A 22,376-nucleotide genomic window follows, 5' to 3' on the forward strand; every position below is an offset into this window, starting at 1 on the left:
TGGTTGTTATGTTGTGCGTGTGCACACGTGTGAATGGATGTGTTTTGCAAATGTCTTCATTCTCTTCTCCGTGTCAGTGCAAACATCGCCGTACTTTTGTCGCAGACTTGAAAAACTTTTTCCTTTTTGTCTTGAGAATGGATAAAGTTCAACCAACCTGATGTGAATGCACATGAAACTTCATAACTCTTTGACCTCGCTATCGTGAAACTTACTTTCCCCCTGCAGCAGGCTGCCCTGCTTCTGAACTCGTCTCACCTCTTCCCCTCAAACCACCCACTCATCTTCCTCCCCCCCCGCCCCCCCGTGAGGGGATTCTGTTCACAGAATATAGATGAATCCAGCATGGACACTTTCTATTGATTTCTCCCACACCGCAGACTCCTCAGATAATAAATGGGTGCTTCCCTCCATGCGGCTTTGCCTCATATTCCTCTAGAAGATGCTCAAGAAGTGGGACCCTAATTGATAGGACCCGATCCTGGTCCTCATGTGTCATGTGGTCTGAGTTTAAGTCAGTTTATATTGTCTATCAAATGTGGCGGCGAGACATGACAACAACAATTACAACTAGAGCACATATACGTAATAGTCATGAGTTAACAATATAGATATAACATTAAATCATGTGGGGATATATGTACTGTACATGTGTACTGTGTGTGTTTATATGTATGCGTGTACAGGTATGCATATTGTTTTGAGAAGTCCAACTCATCACTTGAGTGGCGCCACCAACTAACTGGAACTAGGTTCCTCATTACTGATATCCGACCAGAACTCGGCTCAAGGGACAAAGATGGGGGGTATGTCACCGTGGATGAACTACACTGCTGATAGGGATGTCATACAACTTCATGTAAAAAAGAAATACACCGTTTATTTTTTATGGTGGAGCGGCGTGCAGTTATTTGGATGTTGTTGTGGGGTCTTTTGTGACCTATTGGATGAGTCATTGTCTTCAGTTGTAGGCCACACAGCTAGAAGACCGGGGTTCGATTCCCGGCTCAGGAATCTCCGTGTGGAGTTTGCGTGTTCTGTGCTGTTGTGTGTTCTTCTTTCCTCCCACATTCCGAAAAATCAAAAACATGCTAGGTTAATTAGCGACCAAATTGTCCATAGGTATGAATGTGAGTGTGAATGGTTGTTTGTCTATATGTGCCCTGTGATTGGCTGGAGACCAGTCCAGGGTGTACCCCGTCTCTCGCCCAAAGACAGCTGGGATAGGCTCCAGCATGTCCACAACCCTTGTGAGGATATAGAAAATGAATGAATGAATGACAACTGGGATAGGCTCCAGCATGCCTGCGACCCTTGTGAGGATATAGAAAATGAATGAATGAATGAATGTGTTGTCATTGACTAATATTTACATTTGTTTGAAACATCTGAAACATTTAAGTGCGACAAACTGGGATAGGCTCCAGCATGTCTGCGACAATTGTGAGGATATAGAAAATGAATGAATGTGTTGTCACTGACTAAAATCTACATTTGTTTGATGATCTGAAACATTTAAGTGCGACAAACTGGGATAGGCTCCAGCATGCCTGGGACTCTTGTGAGGATATAGAAAAGAATGAATGAATGAATGTGTTGTCATTGACAAATATTTAAATTTGTTTGATGATCTGAAACATTTAAGTGCGACAAACTGGGATAGGCTCCAGCATGCCTACGACCCTTTAGGATATAGAAAATGAATGAATGAATGTGTTGTCATTGACTAATATTTACATTTTTTTGATGATCTGAAACATTTAAGTGCGACAAACTGGGATAGGCTCCAGCATGCCCGCGACCCTTGTGAGGATATAGAAAATGAATGAATGAATGAATGAATGTGTTGTCACTGACTAATACTTACATTTGTTTGATGATCTGAAACATTTAAGTGCGACAAACTGGGATAGGCTCCAGCATGTCCGCGACCCTTGAGGATATAGAAAATGAATTAATGAATGTGTTGTCATTGACTAATATTTACATTTCTTTGATGATCTGAAACATTTAAGTGCAGCAAACTGGGATAGGCTCCAGCATGCCTGCAACCCTTGTGAGGATATAGAAAATGAATGAATGAATGAATGAATGTGTTGTCATTGACTAATATTTACATTTCTTTGATGATCTGAAACATTTAAGTGTGACAAACTGGGAGAGGCTCCAGCATGCCCGCGACCCTTGTGAGGATATAGAAAATGAATGAATGAATGAATGTGTTGTCATTGACTAATACTTACATTTGTTTGATGATCTGAAACATTTAAGTGCGACAAACTGGGATAGGCTCCAGCATGCCCCCGCCACCCTCGTGAGGAAAAATGGGTAGAAAATGAATGAATGAATGAATGTGTTGTCATTGACTAATATTTTGATTTCTTTGATGATCTGAAACATTTAAGTGCGACAAACTGGGATAGGCTCCAGCATGCCTGCGACCCTTGTGAGGATATAGAAAATGAATGAATGAATGAATGTGTTGTCACTGACTAATATTTACATTTGTTTGATGATCTGAAACATTTAAGTGCGACAAACTGGGATAGGCTCCAGCATGCCTGAGACCCTTGTGAGGATATAGAAAATGAATGAATGAATGTGTTGTCATTGACTAATATTTACATTTGTTTGATGATCTGAAACATTTAAGTGTGACAAACTGGGATAGGCTCCAGCATGCCTACGACCCTTGAGGATATAGAAAATGAATGAATGAATGTATTGTGATTGACTAATATTTACATTTTTTTGATGATCTGAAACATTTAAGTGCGACAAACTGGGATAGGCTCCAGCATGCCCACGACCCTTGTGAGGATATAGAAAATGAATGAATGTGTTGTCATTGACTAATATTTACATTTGTTTGATGATCTGAAACAGTTAAGTGCGACAAACTGGGATAGGCTCCAGCATGCCTGCGACCTTTGTGAGGATATAGAATATGAATGAATGAATGAATGTGTTGTCATTGACTAATATTTACATTTGTTTGATGATCTGAAACAGTTAAGTGCGACAAACTGGGATAGGCTCCAGCGCCCCCGCGACCCTCGTGAGGAAAAATCGGTAGAAAATGAATGAATGAATGAATGTGTTGTCATTGACTAATATTTACATTTGTTTGATGATCTGAAACATTTAAGTGCGACAAACTGGGATAGGCTCCAGCATGCCTGCGACCCTTGTGAGTATATAGAAAATGAATGAATGAATGAATGAATGTGTTGTCATTGACTAATATTTACATTTGTTTGATGATCTGAAACATTCAAGTGCAGCAAACTGGGATAGGCTCCAGCATTCCTGCGACCCTTGTGAGGATATAGAAAATGAATGAATGAATGTGTTGTCATTGACTAATATTTACATTTGTTTGATGATCTGAAACATTTAAGTGCGACAAACTGGGATAGGCTCCAGCATGCCTGTGACCTTTGTGAGGATATAGAAAATGAATGAATGAATGAATGTGTTGTCATTGACTAATATTTACATTTGTTTGATGATCTGAAACATTTAAGTGCGACAAACTGGGATAGGCTCCAGCATGCCTACGACCCTTTAGGATATAGAAAATGAATGAATGAATGTGTTGTCATTGACTAATATTTACATTTTTTTGATGATCTGAAACATTTAAGTGCGACAAACTGGGATAGGCTCCAGCATGCCTGCGACCCTTGTGAGGATATAGAAAATGAATGAATGAATGTGTTGTCATTGACTAATATTTACATTTGTTTGATGATCTGAAACATTTAAGTGCGACAAACTGGGATAGGCTCCAGCATACCTGCAACCCTTGTGAGGATATAGAAAATGAATGAATGAATGAATGTGTTGTCATTGACAAATATTTAAATTTGTTTGATGATCTGAAACATTTAAGTGCGACAAACTGGGATAGGCTCCAGCATGCCCCCGCCACCCTCGTGAGGAAAAATTGGTAGAAAATGAATGAATGAATGAATGAATGTGTTGTCATTGACTAATATTTTGATTTCTTTGATGATCTGAAACATTTAAGTGCGACAAACTGGGATAGGCTCCAGCATGCCTGCGACCCTTGTGAGTATATAGAAAATGAATGAATGAATGAATGAATGTGTTGTCATTGACTAATATTTACATTTGTTTGATGATCTGAAACATTCAAGTGCAGCAAACTGGGATAGGCTCCAGCATTCCTGCGACCCTTGTGAGGATATAGAAAATGAATGAATGAATGTGTTGTCATTGACTAATATTTACATTTGTTTGATGATCTGAAACATTTAAGTGCAGCAAACTAGGATAGGCTCCAGCATGCCTGCGACCCTTGTGAGGATATAGAAAATGAATGAATGTGTTGTCATTGACTAATATTTACATTTGTTTGATGATCTGAAACATTTAAGTGCGACAAACTGGGATAGGCTCCAGCGCCCCCGCGACCCTCGTGAGGAAAAATCGGTAGAAAATGAATGAATGAATGAATGTGTTGTCATTGACTAATATTTACATTTGTTTGATGATCTGAAACATTTAAGTGCGACAAACTGGGATAGGCTCCAGCATGCCCGCGACCCTTGTGAGGATATAGAAAATGATTGAATGAGTGAATGTGTTGTCACTGACTAATATTTACATTTGTTTGATGATCTGAAACATTTAAGTGCGACAAACATGCAAAAATAAGAAACCAGGAAGAGGTCAAACACTTTGCTATGGAAAAAATCAGACCAAAAAAGTTGGTTGTTGGTTAAATTGTCAAATTCTACACCTTAAATAACACAAAATCACATTGAGTCGTTATTGATACACATTTGATTCAATCTTATCGAAGGCCAATTGAGTGTGTGGTTTTCACTGCAGCCAAGAAAAGTCTCTTATCAAGGGAACATGAGCATGTGAGTGATTGTTTGTACCTGTGGGCTTCCACTCGTGACCTTTTCCCCCATGACAGTAAGAAAAATGTGCAAATCATAAATCTCAAAATAAATTTGCAGGTAACCGTTAAAGCATTAAACCACATTGTTAGCAGTTTTAGGGACAAGCAGGGGAATGATGCAAGTGTAAAGATGATTGACCATCATGCATTTTCCCTGGAAGTCGTCTTACAGGTTTAAAAGTACAAATCTATGCCCTCATTTTGGCCACTTCTCTGGGGCTTTTGAAATGATTTATCAGACTTGACACATCAATTTTCTTTGCTCTCACACATTTGCTTCCATATGCTTTGCTTTGTATTTGTCAACATCGGTTTCCTTTTATCACATTTTTAAGATGTGTTTTTTGAAATATCACATTTCAGTAATGCTTTGGAACATTTGTCATTGCGGACTCTTCGTGTAAAGCAGTTTCCAAATACGCATGATTGATTTAATATATTCAATGTCATCCGGTTTCAGTGTGATAACGCACAGAATTAAGTCCAATGAATTTAATGCCTGCTTCATGATACAGTAATTATATAGAACTGTATTTTACATATGACCTTCACATAAAACATTTCTAATAGCAGAAAGTCCTATTGTGCATCTTTTTCTACACTTAGTTAGTCTGGTAATTGGATGCAATAGTGTGCAATTTTCAGGCGAGGCTTAATCAGAACTTGCCCAAAAGTCATTTATTGTTAAGTTATCTGTCTTCCAGATAATGGTTTTAATAGTTTATGTTCAATAGTATTGACAGTCGGTATGGATTGGACGGGAACTGGTTTAGCTCGTGACATTTTGTAGCAGCTGAGGTTGACCTGCACATGCTTCTTAATGGAGGGATGTTGATTGGAGAGTAAGGGAAATTACTTTTGCAGCAATATCTCTTTATACGTCAAGGCCAGAGCAATGACTTGTGTCTTGTTTTCTTTGTCCTCTCCCAAGCCAAGCCTCGCCTCCCACGTCTCCATCATTGTGAGACCACAGCTTTTCATGTCCTGCTGAATACTAATGCAAGAAATCGAAATCGTGAAATTACCTAGTTTTCTTATAGCGCAAGTTGCATCAAAAACGTACTTAAGATATTTTAAAATTAGCCAACAAATATGCAAACATGTTCCAATAGGATTTCAAAATGAATATAATTCCATGGTGCTGCAATGCTGCCTCTGATCACCAGAGGGAGCCAGAGGAGCCCAGAGGGAGGCTGACGTCATCCCATTACAGCGTCCCATTGAATGTGTTGCTCAGGTGCAATGCATTGTGGGAAAACTGCAAATGAGTTGTTTTTTTTTTTTTGTTCCAAACTTGTATCGGTACATGTGTGTTTATTATTCAGGTATACTTTTTGAGTGTTAAGCTGCTGTGTGATGAGTTTAGTGTTGTTATACTGTGAATAGGCTATATAATGACCTCCTGTGTTTTCCAATGGGTGGACGATCTAATTCTGAGTGCACTGATTTGCTTGTAATTGGCTAGATATTGTTTCGTCACTGACGAAATATGCATTTTTTAAATTAATTTATGAGTGGGGCGGCACGGCGCCTCTCGCCCGAAGACTGCTGGGATAGGCTCCAGCACCCCCGCGACCCTCGTGAGGAAAAAGCGGTAGAAAATGAATGAATGAATAAACAGGTTTTCTACTTTCCAACTACAAAAATAATGACTGTGCACGCAATAAAGCAATAACAAAAAAATGTCCAGATAAAGGTGGTTCTTCTTATGTGAACAGAATTGTGAATGGACACACACCAATGATTTGCGTGCACACAAGCAGATGCACTCAGAAGTAATTGGTTTTGACTGAGGACTCACCGGTGGAACAACAGGAGGACGAGAAGGGAAAAGAGAGAAGCAAGAGAGGGGATGCTTTGCTTCAGCTCATTAACCAGCGCCTGTTAGCTGGGAAATAAATTGGGGGGAGATTCTACCACTGGAGAGGCTGATTAGTTCATTTTTCTCCTCCTCCTGACTGATGCGTCGTATGTTTTGGATGGCGCCTGTCTCTCACTCCCGGAAGTCAACGGCGTGCGTGTCTTACAGCAGATGTTAATGAGACAGGAGTCACGCTTGTGTCGCCTGAAGCGGGTCAAAGGTCAACTACACCTACAGTACTGTTCTGTGATTATTAAGTTGCCTTTGCCGTACATGTTCATTGTGAGAAGCGATTTGGATGTGTCTCCCACGTTATGGCAGAAGTGCATAAAAGCCGCAGTTGAGATAATTTGCTATCGCTTTAAACATACAGTATTACCATGACAAGCAAGGCGGAACACTAAGTGAACACTTGACGAGCCGCATATCATATCACCAATATCACAGTGTGCCTCGACTTTACAAATGCAACATTTTTTAGTAGTAAGTGGCAATAATTTGTAAGATTACAAATTTCAACCAACCACATATTACTCTGTGGGGGTACCAGTCAGGGACAGCAACATTTACTACTGGTATCCAATAATAATGCACAATAATTGAAAACACTTCCATATAAAACACCCATGTTAGACTAGACTCTACATTTAGTTTGAAGTGTGATGAGCGTGTACCATGAGAGGTGCAACAGCTTGAGAAAAATAAAGAAAACCATAAATTTCACACGGGCGGCACGGCGGTCTAGTGGTTAGCGCGCAGACCTCACAGACCAGGGTTCAATTCCACCCTCGGCCATCTCTGTGTGGAGTTTGCATGTTCTCCCCGTGCATGCGTGGGTTTTCTCCGGGTACTCCGTTTTCCTCCCACATTTCAAAAACATGCTAGGTTAATTAGCGACTCCAAATTGTCCATAGGTATGAATGTGAGTGTGAATGGTTGTTTGTCTATATGTGCCCAGGGTGTAGTCGCCCGAAGACAGCTGGGATAGGTTCCAGCAACCCCCGCGACCCTCGTGATAAGCGGTAGAAAATGAACGAATGAATGAATATATAATAAATATATATAATTAAATATAAATACTTAATAAAATTACAGTGAAAAATTTGTCCTACAAATTGATGCTGAATGCATTCTTGGAGACCAAATAAATCACCAATTTTATGATAATATATAATAATAGTATGAATAATAATGAGTGTGAATGGTTGTTTGTCTATATGTGCCCTGTGATTGGCTGGCCACCAGTCCAGGGTGTACCCCGCCTCACGCTCGAAGACAGCTGGGATAGGCTCCAGCACCTCCCGCGACCCTCGTGAGGAAAAACGGTAGAAAATGAATGAATGAATAAATAAATTTCCCACGCTAACTTCAATTTATATTAAAGGGACATAATAGATTTTCAGTTCCACAATGAGTGATTAAACAGAGTCTGGGGTGAGCTAACCCGATTCTTTGAGGGGAGGCTCACTCTGTCACCTTTATTATCATTAATACTAGGGGTGAAATTAAAACGTGGAAAAAAATTAGTGTCTCACGATAATGAATCCATGATTAATCACATGAAATAAAAATGAACTCTGTAACTTTGCCGGTCTCCATATTTCCTCACGAGGGTCGCGGGGGTTGCTGGAGCCTATCCCAGCTGTCTTCGGGCAAGAGGCGGGGTACACCCTGGACTGGTGGCCAGCCTAATCACAGGGCACATATAGACAAACAACCATTCACACTCACATTCATACCTATGGACAATTTGGAGTCGCTAATTAACCTAGCATGTTTTTGGAATGTGGGAGGAAACCGGAGTACCCGGAGAAAACCCACGCATGCACGGGGAGAACATGCAAACTCCACACAGAGATGCCCGAGGGTGGAATTGAACCCTGCAGCCCATTTATTATATATATTCAATTCATATTGTTTATTTTTATATTGTTTATTTTTTACTGTTTAACTGGTTCTGTCCCCTTTGCTGCTGTGCAATGTAAATTTTTCCACTGAGGGACAAATAAAGGTACAGTAAACCTCGGATATATCGGATTCAATTGTTCCCACTGGTTTTGTCCGATATAAGCGAAATCCGTTATATGCGTATACCGGAAAATGTCTGTTTTACGCATATATCGGATTTATATCCGGTATATGCGTAAATCGGATTTTATCCGTTATAAAAAGGCACTTCCTTGACTATGTTTCCAATGTACCTGGACGCGCAGGCAACGCTGCAAACGCTGCAAATGACGTCGTATAGCGGCCTGTCACGATTCGGGGAATCGGAGCGCCACGATGCGGCCATCCGATATATGCGAGGGAAATTTAATGGAAATGCATTGGAACGGGACTGGAGATTTTGTCCAAAATAGGCGAAATCCGTTATAAAAAATCCGATATATGCAATGAATTTTTATTGGAAATGCATTACAGAAAAATCGGTTCTTTTTTATCTGTCCGTTGTGAGCGAATTTCCGATATATCCGAGGTTTACTGTATATCTAATCTAATCGAATCTACAATTAACGTTAAAAGTCATTGTCGTGGATCCAAGCTTGTGCATCGTCTCATCTCGTGACTTGTGTGATTGACACAATTAATTATAATTAATACTATAATATAATAACTATATTATATAACTATATAATAACTATATAATAACTATAATAACTAATAATTAATAATAATTAATACTATTCTTAAGGATGTTTAAGGAGAACTAAATGTTCAAAACACACCACTGCAAATGCGTATGTTCACTCCCTATTCTCTATTTATAAAATTAATCGAATAAATGGTATAATTCTAATTTCTGTGTTTCAATTTCAAGTTGCACCAAAGACTTTTTTAAAGTCATTCACGAATGCGTGTAAACGGTGACCGGCCTTTTTAAAGCGCCAAAATGGGCTGTCATCTTCCGCCCCTTACACTACTCCTCCCACCCTAATAACGTCATTAATCAGGGAACGTCAGAGCCGAGATATGGGTCGATAAACAATTTGGTGCAACATGCCTAATGGAAACAGGAGTAGTTTAATATATTCACCTGCTTATAAATCCTGCTGGAAAGATCTGGATCAAATAAAGGCCTTCATAATAAATAATATATGTATTATAATAAGTGATGAAGAAATGAAACAGAGTTCCATGATGAGTGAGGACAGACAATGTAGTACTTCAAGTAGTGCTAAGAAATGAAGAGTATAAGTATACGTGGCAGTCAGTAGATATAGTATTGCATGTGAGCAGGATTCTTCTTCCGTGTACTTTGTCAATATAATCTTTTTGTACTATTTCTGGAAATAGTTAATTCCAGTACATTTAGATATTTACTCAATTCGGTCGATAATTTGATTCCACATACTGATATACTGAAGGTGTTTTAAATGTCATTTATCCCAAGGTCATGTTTACTTTACGTGTTTACTTTGTGCATAATTTTAACTTTTTGAATGTTTACCATATCAGGAAACTTTAAGAATTATGCTTTTAGGAATAAAGGGTTTATGTCTTCTCTATAGAGCATTATGGACCTTTCTTGTAGTATAAGAGAACTTCGATCAAGTATTACCGAATATAATGAATATATATGTGCTCTTTTACACATTTGAAAATATTGTTAGAATGCCACTCCTTATAGAATTGGCTTCTTTATTTTGTAATGTAAGATTAATGTGTACGGGCGGCACGGTGGTCTAGTGGTTAGCACGCAGTCCTCACAGCTAGGAGACCAGGGTTCAATTCCACCCTCGGCCATCTCTGTGTGGAGTTTGCATGTTCTCCCCGTGCATGCGTGGGTTTTCTCCGGGTACTCCGGTTTCCTCCCACATTCCAAAAACATGCTAGGTTAATTGGCGACTCCAAATTGTCCATAGGTATGAATGTGAGTGTGAATGGTTGTTTGTCTGTGATTAACTGTGATTAATTGCAATTGAATTTGTGGGCCAAAATATGATTAATCATGACAAAATGTTTTTATTCGATTGACAGCCCTAGTTTTATTTATGGGCATGCGTTCATAACCACGAAAAGTCATAACCCCGAACACCATAAACCAAGGATCGTCTGTAACAAACAATTCAAAAAACATAACATACTTAGCAATATGGCCAACAGAGTATCTTCACTATGTTGGAGAGTTCTTCAGAAGATGAAGTCTATCCCAGCAGTCTTCCGGCGAGAGGCGGGGTACACCCTGGACTGGTCGCCAGCCAATCACAGGGCACATATAGACAAACAACCATTCACACTCAATTCGCAGTCGCTAATTAACCTAGCATGTTTTTGGAATGTGGGAGGAAACCGGAGTACCCGGAGAAAACCCACGCATGCACGGGGAGAACATGCAAACTCCACACTGGAAGTGGGATTGAACCCTGGTCTCCTAGCTGTGAGGTCTGCGCGCTAACCACTCCATCACCGTGCAGCCAAGATAAGATTTCACATGATCGGTATTAATTAGCTTCTGGGTTTCAACTACGATGTCATTCATCTGGCTCTTGGGTTAGTCTTTTCCTGGCTCTCATCTCCGGATCCCCCTGATAGTGTCTCGCCCCCCCCCCCCTGTTCTGAGGCATGCTGGGACGTCAGACTTCCCACTCACAGGCTGCTCATCAAATCCGTGCACACACGCAAACACACATGTTCACGCTACTCTGCATATTTATGCCGGTCCAACAGCACCTTGCGGCACAGCGGGCCGCCGTTTCCTTTCTGTCAGCGCCTTCTCCAAAACAAGCCCAGAGTAGCAGTTATCTGAATCCATCAGTAGCCTGACTGACTGGAACTGGCAAGACCACCTGCTGGAACTCTGGACTAAGTTCACCATTTTGGAATTATATCTGAAAGTATACACTCCCGCAGGAAGTCTCTGAAAGTTCATCTTAAAGGGGAACTGCACTTTTTTGGGAATTTTCATTCACAATCCAATGCCTGTGAAACATGAACATATATATTTTTACACATATATTTTTCCCTTTTCTGTGCATTATAACACGAGAATATAAGCTAGCTAACAATGCACTCATGTCATTGGGACACACCTATAAAGACCACAAAAAAAACCCTCTCAAACTCAATTTACTTGGGGGCCACTGGAGCTAGGGTCTGGGTGAGACTGGGCCGCATCAGGTTTTCCAAAAAAAAACGCATTTATTAAAAACAAAAAAATTTAAAAAACTTCGCTTTGGTTCCAATTTTCGACAAGAAAAGCTCTGATAAAACATTCCACTGTTCTCAAATATCTTACTTTTTATTTTTCTACACAAAATAAGATGAAAAATAAATAAATAAATCAAGAATAAAGAAAATCAATCAATCAGTAATAAATAAATAAATATAATAATAATAATAATAAAACGGCAAATAATAAAAACTTAAGAAACCACATATAGTTGGTGGGTAGACAAATATTTTTTTTCAGATTAAAATGAACAAAGCATTATTAGAGCCCTGTAGACATGACAAAACACGACTATAGTCACATTTATACTCTTTTTATTTACAACATATTGCGCAACTGCAGCGTCTTGAGACACATGCTAACTCGCAAACTAGAGAGCTGGCGACCTAAACGGTAGCCTTCAAGTTATTTCCTTTAAACTTAAATAGCCAAAAACTTACCACTTCCACACGGATAGGGAGGATAACTATTAACAGTTATTTAACCTTTAACATGAACATGAATCAAACGTAATAATTTTTTCTGGGTACATGATACCATACGGCATCCATATCAAACTTGCGCGGGCCGCACTAACATTAAACTTTCATATTAAGACGGGGGCCTCAAAGTAGTGTCCTGCGGGCCACATTTGGCCCGCGGGCCGCACGTTTGAGACCCCTGTTCTACATCTTTGAGTTCATCTCGTGAATGATGGGAGCAAAAAGAGAAAGTTGTTGATAAGAACAGAAAGCCTCGGAGATGTGTTGACAATAGAGAGGACCCCCCGGTGAGTTGTCTTCATCTCTGATCGTATCTCTGGGTTTTCCCAGTTGGTCGTTTAGGTCACCTCCAAGTCCAGTACTACTTGTCCAGATGATTAGCTGCCCAGGCTTGGCTGCCAGTTTTTGCACCCTGTGGATTTATGATGGTGATGACTGGCCCGGTCTCCGGGGACAGGCGTACGTTGCTCCGCGGTGTGTCAATGAGGCCAAGGGAGACACAGCTGTCCTACTAATGAGGGAACACAAGGTTATCTATGGTGGGCTGATGCAGTGTCGTGGGGTATAGAGATGAGGCAACACCTCAGTATTAAATCATGTGTACGCCTTTGAATATTCTCATTCGTTCGGGTCTTTGTATTCTCAAGGCGTTGAATCAATCACAACTGTTCTGTCTGATCTGGTCTGACTGGTGTGTGTCCTACCTAGTCTTTGAGCATGAATTGAACAGTGACTTGAACAATGCAGTTGCCATTGATTCAAAGGCCTGAGATTATCAGGTCTTGATTGACATCTTGACTGGCAATTTGTAAATTACGTTCAACTCCGGAACCTTCTCTTTGTCTCTTTAATGTCTCACACTTATTAAAGTATAAAATACATAGGTTCTCACCAGTTTCAATTTTGCATTTGAAGGTCGCCAAACAAAGTGCAAAATCTCAGTGAAGGAAAAAAAAGATATATACATATATGTCAAAATTGTGGGCTTTTTTAACAATTGTACTATTACGACCCTGAGGAACATAACACAAAACAATAAAAAAAAAAAAACCCTCCCTTGCCCAAAGATGCGCCAACCCAAACAGGGCTATCGTCCAGTCCCCTCACCGCTACCCCTAAACAAGAACAAAATCCTCAAACAAAACCAAAACCCAAAACAGGACAGTTGGTCAAACCAGGAAAAACAAGAACTCAAAACTAATCGAAAAAACACAGTGTAGTGTACGTAGTACAGTACAGTACAGCACCTGTACTGTATATGGCATTGAACGCGTCCCTCACCACATTGCGGTTCGAATTTTGCTGCAGGTTTTCAAACATGAATTCATAAATCATTCTTTTTTTTGACTTATTATTAGTGCAAATAAAACATGCATGAGCAAGTTTTACATATGTACAGTTTTGCTTAAATTATTAATAATTTAATAATTATTAAAAATTATTAATAATTTAATAATAATTAATAATTTAATTTTCTAATAATAATAATTTGATTTAATGTAATTATTTTTTTATTTAAATTATTAATAATTTAATAATTTAAAGAAAAATAGCTAAATGATTAAAAATACAAAGCCATTAAGAATAAAATTGTGACTGTAGTGTTTTTCATTTGTCATTTGTCATTACAATCATTCTACATTACATTTATCATTACATACACTTGATCGCCACAACAACAGGCTTTTATTGCAGGTTTAAATGATCTCACAACAAGCATAATAATAATAACATAATACAAAAATAATTATCACCAAACTATGTATAAAGGTGCTTACTTTTCTATAGGGCTCTAATAATGTTAATAATTTTATTAATAATATTATTATTAATTATTAATAAATATTAATAATAATTTTATTTAGAAGATCATTTTCTGCGTCATGGTTGGATCTACAACTAATGAGGGTTTACTGCATGTGCATATTACTTCAGAAATATTACTTTCCTAAAAGAAACTTGAAGAACGGAAGCTAAATAGTATAGACATTTTTTATAAAACGGATTGTATTCTTCAATACTAAAAAGCCAAACGCCGTGCAGACCATCTGCTCAACATCGACATGACCACGGAGCTTCATTTCTGGTGCACTTGATGGTCCCCTCTGGCACCTCTTAACCTCAGATTAATATGAGGGAATTGAGAAAGTCCCCGTGTGAAGATGTCAATGAATGAGGCCACATATTAGCTGACTTTTTTTCATTTTGTGGGTAGTTTGCTACAATGTGAGTTCTCTTATCGAGCAGTTTAATATTATAACATATTGGCTGAATCACACACAATAGATGACTACAATGAATGAGATACTTTACATGAGTGATAGTATACCATTATTGTGTGAATGAGGCAATACGGTTATATATGTTACATTATGACCATTACAGGAGGATGCAGAAGTTTTGCTGGGTGTCATCATTGAAGAGGAAAGAAACCACTCATAATCCTGTTACTGTTTAATAATTCGAGTATGTGCTTGCAGACATTAATTTGCCATCACCTACAGTGCTTTTAATTGACAGGAGAATTAATAAGGATTGAGATGGTTGCTCTTTCTTGGACGTGTTGATAAGCAAAATGGAACATTGGAACAACCAGTTATTTTTCATTTCATTCACGCTACTATGGCTTGTCGGGGGGAAAAAATGAGAATGAGAAATAGTAATTAAGGCAGTGATGATTATTGGAGGCTGCACGGTGGTGAGCACGCAGGTCTCACAGCTAGGAGACCTGAGTTCGATTCCACCCTCGGCGATCTCTGTGTGGAGTTTGCATGCATGGGTTTTCTCCAGGTACTCCGGTTTCTCCTGGTTATTTGGGCATCTCGCCCAAAGACAGCTGGGATAGGCTCCAGCACCGTCTGTGACCCACGTGAAGATAATCGGTAGAAAATGAATGAATGAATGCATGATTATTGTATGTGAAACTCTAGTTTTCTTAGTGCTAGTTTTCTCTTTAAGCGGTTGCAAGTGAGTACCTACCGTGTGTCCATATTTAATATCAAATCATCTTGTGTGCATTATCTTTTAAAAGGTCACCTTTGTGTGCATAGTCATAGTCCTGTCAGGGACGAAGCCATGCAAACTGATACGCCATCTGTTCCAAAGATTGATAGCTCACCGCTGTTATCAATGATACGCCGGCATGCCTTTTAAGCATTCTTTGGATGTCCGTTGTTTTTCTTCAAGGTCGTATCATCATCATCATCATCATGAGTGGAAAAACACATAATGCATAAAATGGTATTTGTGAATATGCGGAGAGGAGCACAAAGGATGGCATTGTCAGTCATCACTTTGAATTACAGTGATGTAATATTGCAAAGATGCGGTCATGTTGGGCTGCAAATGGGAAAAAAAAAACACTCCAAGGAATTGTGGAGGTGCGGCTTTAGAGATCCATCATGTTCCGAGGTGACTTTAATGGCAGAGCAGGAGAGTGGAGCAACGGTGACATTCGTAAAAATCCCATCGATAAAAAGCCACTGATCACCAAATGTCTCAATGTAGAGGTGAAGAGGGGAATTACCTTCAGTTTTATTATCATATATTCTTTTGGCGAAAAATTTGGCGAAGGGGCCTTCTATACGTAGTATATAGGTGGCATCAAGCAGTAGGACATACTTGCAATGAAACAAAAACAACACATCCAAGTTAACGCATCACATAAATCAACAAATAAGCGCTAAACAAAACACGTAACTTAAAACTGTTAAAACTGTTAAAATGGCAATGCCCGCAAGGCATGCTGGGTAGTTCAGCTGCAACAAGAATACGAACACATCCAAGTTGTTGTAAGTTAACGCATCACATAATTCAACAACTAAGCGCTAAACAAAACACGTAACTTAAAACTGTTAAAACGGAAATGCCCGCAAGGCATGCTGGGTAATTCAGCTGCAACAACAATACAAACTACGACTTATTTAAAAACCACAATTTGATTTGCAATCAGGCATATATGCGACAAACAAGGAAAAATGTCAAGAGTGCCACAAGCTTCCCAGCATGCCTTGCGGCAAGAATATATGTGTTTTTTTTTGGCATAGGTATTACAGTAAACCTCGGATATATCGGACTCGGATATATCGGAAATTCGCTCACAACGGACAGATAAAAAAGAACTGATTTTTCTGTAATGCATTTCCAATAAAAATTCATTGCATATATCGGATTTTTTATAACGGATTTCGCCTATTTCGGACAAAATCTCCAGTCCCGTTCCAATGCATTTCCATGAAATTTCCCTCGCATATATCGGATGGCCGCATCGTGGCGCTCCGATTCGCCGAATCGTGACAGGCCGCTATACGACGTCATTTGCAGCGTTTGCAGCGTTGCCTGCGCGTCCAGGTACATTGGAAACATAGTCAAGGAAGTGCCTTTTTATAACGGATAAAATCCGATTTACGCGTATACCGGATATAAATCCGATATATGCGTAAAACGGACATTTTTCGGTATACGCATATAATGGATTTCGCTTATATCGGACAAAACCAGTGGGAACAATTGAATCCGATATATCCGAGGTTTACTGTATATGTAAATATTTGTTTGCATGCCCACATGGTCCAGTAGGTCGGTTACATCGTGTTGCTTGTGTTTGACTATTTTGGGCGACTCAAGCGTGCCACATTAGCGAAGGGTAAAGGTTTTTTTTTTTTTTTTTTTTAAAAAAGGTATTTGGAACACTTGAAGGACCTTTTAAAATAACCACTTTTCGCCCGTCAGTGGCATTTGAGCTATTTTTGTTGCAGAATTTTGTCACATTTTTCGAGGTAAGTCACATTCATAGTGAGAAGCATAACATTTGAGATATGGAGTCAACATCACTGATGCCGCTTATGATGGCAATTCATTTGAAATGCCAGCCAAGAGACGGGCAATCCAAGAATAAGAATTTCACATGGTGCTGTTTTGTGCCCCCCCCCCCACACACACACACACTCACTTGGAGTTACAGCTTCATCTTCCCACTCCAGCCAAGGACGTGTACGAGTGTGCAGGTGACACACACTCATTGCCGCAGTCATTTGACCTCTCACCCCAACAATGGAGTCTGACCCTGAGCTGCTCCTTCATTTAATCACCTGACCTTCGCATCACGCCACCAGCGTTCTCCTTTCAGGCTTTTTTACCGAGCTTTTGCCGCCTCCCCTGTCGATGAAGGGCTCACGACAGTCGTCCGCCATTCTGCATGACTGCCAGTATAAATCTGACGCAGGTAATTACCCATCACTGTCTGGAGGCCACGAATGGGCTTCCCTGTCTTCTGTACTTCCACCTTTGTCTGCTCAGCTGTGAGGAGCATGGTGGGTGCAGGCATTTAGATTCTATAGCTCAGGCAGGTGAGGACATTAGTTCTACCGTGTGACCAGGATGATGGCTCCAGAAGGCACATTCAATCAATTAATTATGTGCTTGGGATAGGACTTTGGGGATGTATTGACCCAGAGCTGGGGGTGACTGACAAGACACGGAAAAGCTCTGCTATTTTATTTTTTGGAATATTTTTTTGCTAAATTAACAATTTATGCAGACACTTCTGCACTCGTACGGACCCCGAAGCAAACTGTGCAGAATATTATTGGAATTCAGTCAAGACATAGCCAACAAAAACGCAAGCTTGAGCCTGTGTCCTTGCACGTAGACTTTATTGTTGTGGGAACTTGGAGGTGATGTCAATAAAGTTGTCAGTCATACTTTGCTGGTAAACACAAGTTACAGTACAAAAAAAAACAATAACATGATGCCAGAAGAAGGAACAACCGAATTGTCACAATACATTTTTAAAGAAAGCTTAAGGCTTCATTTTCATGTGCAGTTGTTCCGATGCTAAGTGATCCTTATTATTCAAATGACTTAACTCTAATGTGACAATTATTCACTGACAAAATTCCCACAGGCATACCTGACCTGCCGTTATTCCTGCTGCTCTCATGTACGCCCCATCCATCTAACCCACACCTCACTCACTCCCTCGTGTCCTGCCAGTCCATCTCCATGCTTTGGTTTGGACTGTGCATTAAAAACAGCAGGTGATACATAGCACTTATTTTACACAATATAAGACGCACACACATGATATGTGTATGATATATATATATATATATATATATATATATATATATATATATACGTATATACATATACACGGCACGGTGGACGAGTGGTTAGCGCTTGGTCTCACAGCTAAGAGACCAGGGTTCAATTCCACCCTCGGCCATCTCTGTGTGGAGTTTGCATGTTCTCCTCGTGCATGCGTGGGTTTTCGGCGGGTACTCCGGTTTCCTCCCACATTCCAAAAAGGCGACTCCAAATTGTCCATAGGTATGAATGTGAGTGTGAATGGTTGTTTGTCTATATGTGCCCTGTGATTGGCTGGCCACCAGTCCAGGGTGTACCCCGCCTCTCACACAGCTGGGATAGGCTCCAGCACCCCCGCGACCCTCGTGAGGAAAAGCGGTAGAAAATGAATTAATGAATATATATATGTATATATATGTGTATATATGTATACATATATCGGATATATCGGATTCAATTGTTCCCACTGGTTTTGTCCGATATAAGCGAAATCCGTTATATGCGTATACCGGAAAATGTCCGTTTTACGCATATATCGGATTTATATCCGGTATATGCGTAAATGGGATTTTATCCGTTATAAAAAGGCACTTCCTTGACTATGTTTCCAATGTACCTGGACGCGCAGGCAACGCTGCAAACGCTGCAAATGACGTCGTATAGCGGCCTGTCACGATTCGGCGAATCGGAGCGCCACGATGCGGCCATCCGATATATGCGAGGGAAATTTAATGGAAATGCATTGGAACGGGACTGGAGATTTTGTCCGAAATAGGCGAAATCCGTTATAAAAAATCTGATATATGCAATGAATTTTTATTGGAAATGCATTACAGAAAAATCGGTTCTTTTTTATCTGTCCGTTGTGAGCGAATTTACGATATATCCGAGTCTGATATATCCGAGGTTTACTGTGTATATATATGTGTGTGTATATATATATATATATATATATACTGTATATATATGTATGTGTGTGTGTGTGTGTCTACAATTGCCTTACTTTTCCTTTACTGTATTTGTAACTTTTCCATATGCTATTATCCACCTTCGACTAAGCTAATGAGAAGTGTCTTCCCTCATGCGTTGGCCTGATTATTCTAATTACCATGTTCCCCTCCCATTACACTCATTTTTATTTATCATTAACAATCAGCTCCTCGTATGATAGGGATTTGTTTATAAACTATGAGCATATTTTGAATTAGAAACGGGTTGAGAAAATGGAGAGGTTATTTGAAACAAGCTGACCAGAAACATAATGCGGGAAAAGGTCAAAACCTCGGTAATCAACTGAGCCGGGTTTAGTTTCAAGCACGTTCACCATGCAGATGGACCATAATGTTGCATCCGTAAGAGCACGAAGGCATGCAATGAGCGGATGAGGTCACTGTAGCTTGTTGTGGGTCGATAAACAAACAACAAATCTCAAATCGATAAGCATCTTGCTAAGAAAAAGGTTATGTTCACTGCTCCGAACGCCTCGCGACTGGGTGGGTCTATTAAAAAAAAAAAAAAAAAGACACAGGGGGAATGAATGCGTCCCGTACGCTGCTGATTGGTTTTGACAAAACAAAAGAATCGGGTCCCTCTGTCTAACAAGAAAATCTGTTGTGAACACAATATCTGGTGTGAATTAATGGAGCAAAACAAAATGTCACTTTCGTCTGATTATCAGGCCGCTCTGACTACTATGACGTTTGAATTACTTACTGTATTAGCGGGTACAAATATCACAAAATCAATACCGCATTCATTTTCTATCATGTTTCATTACTTCCGACAACATTACTCGGACTAGTTGCTCTGTCATGCAATTACTAATCCCTGCACCACACCAGAAAATGAGAAAAGTGAAATATGAAAGCAAGAGTTTAGTGGTTGGTTTGCCCCGTAAAAAACAAAACAAAACAAAACAATAATATGTAGCCTTGCTTTAATTCAGGGGTCTCAAACACGCGGCCCGCGGGCCAAATGTGGCCCGCAGGACACTAGTTTGAGGCCCCCGCCTTGATATGAAAGTTTAATGTCAGTGCGGCCCGCGCAAGTTTGATATGGATGCTGTATGGTATCATGTACCCAGAAAAAAAATATTACGTTTGATTAATGTTCATGTTAAAGGTTAAATAACTGTTAATAGTTATCCTCCCTATCCGTGTGGAAGTGGTAAGTTTTTGGCTATTTAAGTTTAAAGGAAATAACTTGAAGGCTACCGTTTAGGTCGCTAGCGCTCTAGTTTGCGAGTTAGCATGCGTCTCAAGACCCTGCGGTTGCGCAATATGTTGTAAATAAAAAGAGTATAAATGTGACTATAGTCGTGTTTTGTCATGTCTACAGGGCTCTAATAATGCTTTGTTCATTTTAATCTGAAAAAAATCATTTGTCTACACACCAACTATATGTGGTTTCTTAAGTTTTTATTATTTGCTGTTTTATTGTTATTATTATATTTATTTATTTATTACTGATTGATTGATTTTTTTTTTAATTCTTGATTTGTTTATTTATTTTTCATCTTATTTTGTGTAGAAAAATAAAAAATTAAGATATTTGAGAACAGTGGAATGTTTTATCAGAGCTTTTCTTATAGAAAATCGAAACCAAGGCAAATTTTATTCATTTTTCTGTTTTTAATAAATGCGTTTTTTTTTTTTTTTTTTTGGAAAACTTGATGCGACCCAGTCTCGCCCAGACCCTAGCTCCAGTGGGCCCCAAGTAAATTGAGTTTGAGACCCCTGCTTTAGATAAAAGCTTGCAACTCGGCTTCCTGAAATATTGCTGCTGCTCTTTCCTTCACTGATGCGAGGATGCACTTTTGCTGAACTCAACAGTTTTTCGGTCTTCTTTCAAATGTATTGAAAGATATTCTGTATAAGAAAAATAGTAAGCCGGGTACACGGGGCTGGAAAAAAAACTTTGCCGCAGGGTATTCCTTTTTTTTTTTTTGCTTTGGTGATCAGGCATCAGTTTAGATGGAGTATTTAATAGCTCTCAGCAGCTGGCAGCTTTACCATCTCCTCTGACAGCGTATCAGTCAGACGACACCTCGCTCTCCCATCCTTCACCGGGAGTTAGCTCACCCCATCTCTCTCTCTCTCTCTCTCTCTCTCTCGCCTTTGCAGATTACACATTCGATCCACTTTAGATCGCTCTATTTGTCATGTGTGATTTGTCGAACGGCGGTTGGTATGTTGTGACGTATTTGATAAACACCAGCCGCTGCTCTGCCTAATCTCACCTTGGCGGGAAAGATAAAGAGCCATGAGACATGACTGGAACCTCACCTTGACTTTGATAGGTCGCCGTGCGGGCAAAGGTGCAATGCAAGTGTAAGGGAAACTGTACAAGTGAGCGTTTGAAGGATTAGTTGAGGCGGGTATTGTACTCGGTGACAGCTTGGTGCAATTTGTCTGCTTCCCCCCTCCTCCTCCCCCCGCAGGCGTAACTCATTGTGCCCGCACCACAACTGAACTATAGTAGACCGAGTTAGCATGTAATGTTTCAGGCACTTCTTGAATTGTTGTGCAAATGAAAGCGGCTCATATTTGAATGCAGTGATTTTAGCTGTGCTGTCACTGTGTGAAATGAAGTGTGTTACACAAGCTACCCAGCTGTGAGAGCATTGTGTTGGGCTTTTCTTGCATGTGTGTGTGTGTGTGTGTGTATCTGGTAGGGAATCTTTGTGTGTTTTCCATAGATGTACAATATGTGTACGCTTCCCCACTCATGCTGCAGGGATTAGAGTGCTTTCACATAGGTAAGAGTGTTGAAATTTGGGTTTCCACAGCAACCCCTGATGGTAACTATGAATCACATTAATGGTACCTCTCATTGTGACTC

The 22,376-nt window shown here is 39.8% G+C and overlaps 1 long non-coding RNA gene across 1 annotated transcript in view; it reads left to right on the forward strand.

The window, feature by feature from the left end:
- Positions 1–22,376, forward strand: part of LOC131134418 (uncharacterized) — a 35,805-nt gene that overhangs the window by 8,739 nt on the left and 4,690 nt on the right. The window contains exon 2 of the long non-coding RNA XR_009131390.1: positions 17,413–17,673. This is a non-coding gene — a long non-coding RNA (uncharacterized LOC131134418). The remainder of the gene's footprint in view (positions 1–17,412; positions 17,674–22,376) is intronic.

Source organism: Doryrhamphus excisus, chromosome 1, assembly GCF_030265055.1.
Source record: "Doryrhamphus excisus isolate RoL2022-K1 chromosome 1, RoL_Dexc_1.0, whole genome shotgun sequence".
Classification (NCBI taxonomy): domain Eukaryota; kingdom Metazoa; phylum Chordata; class Actinopteri; order Syngnathiformes; family Syngnathidae; genus Doryrhamphus; species Doryrhamphus excisus.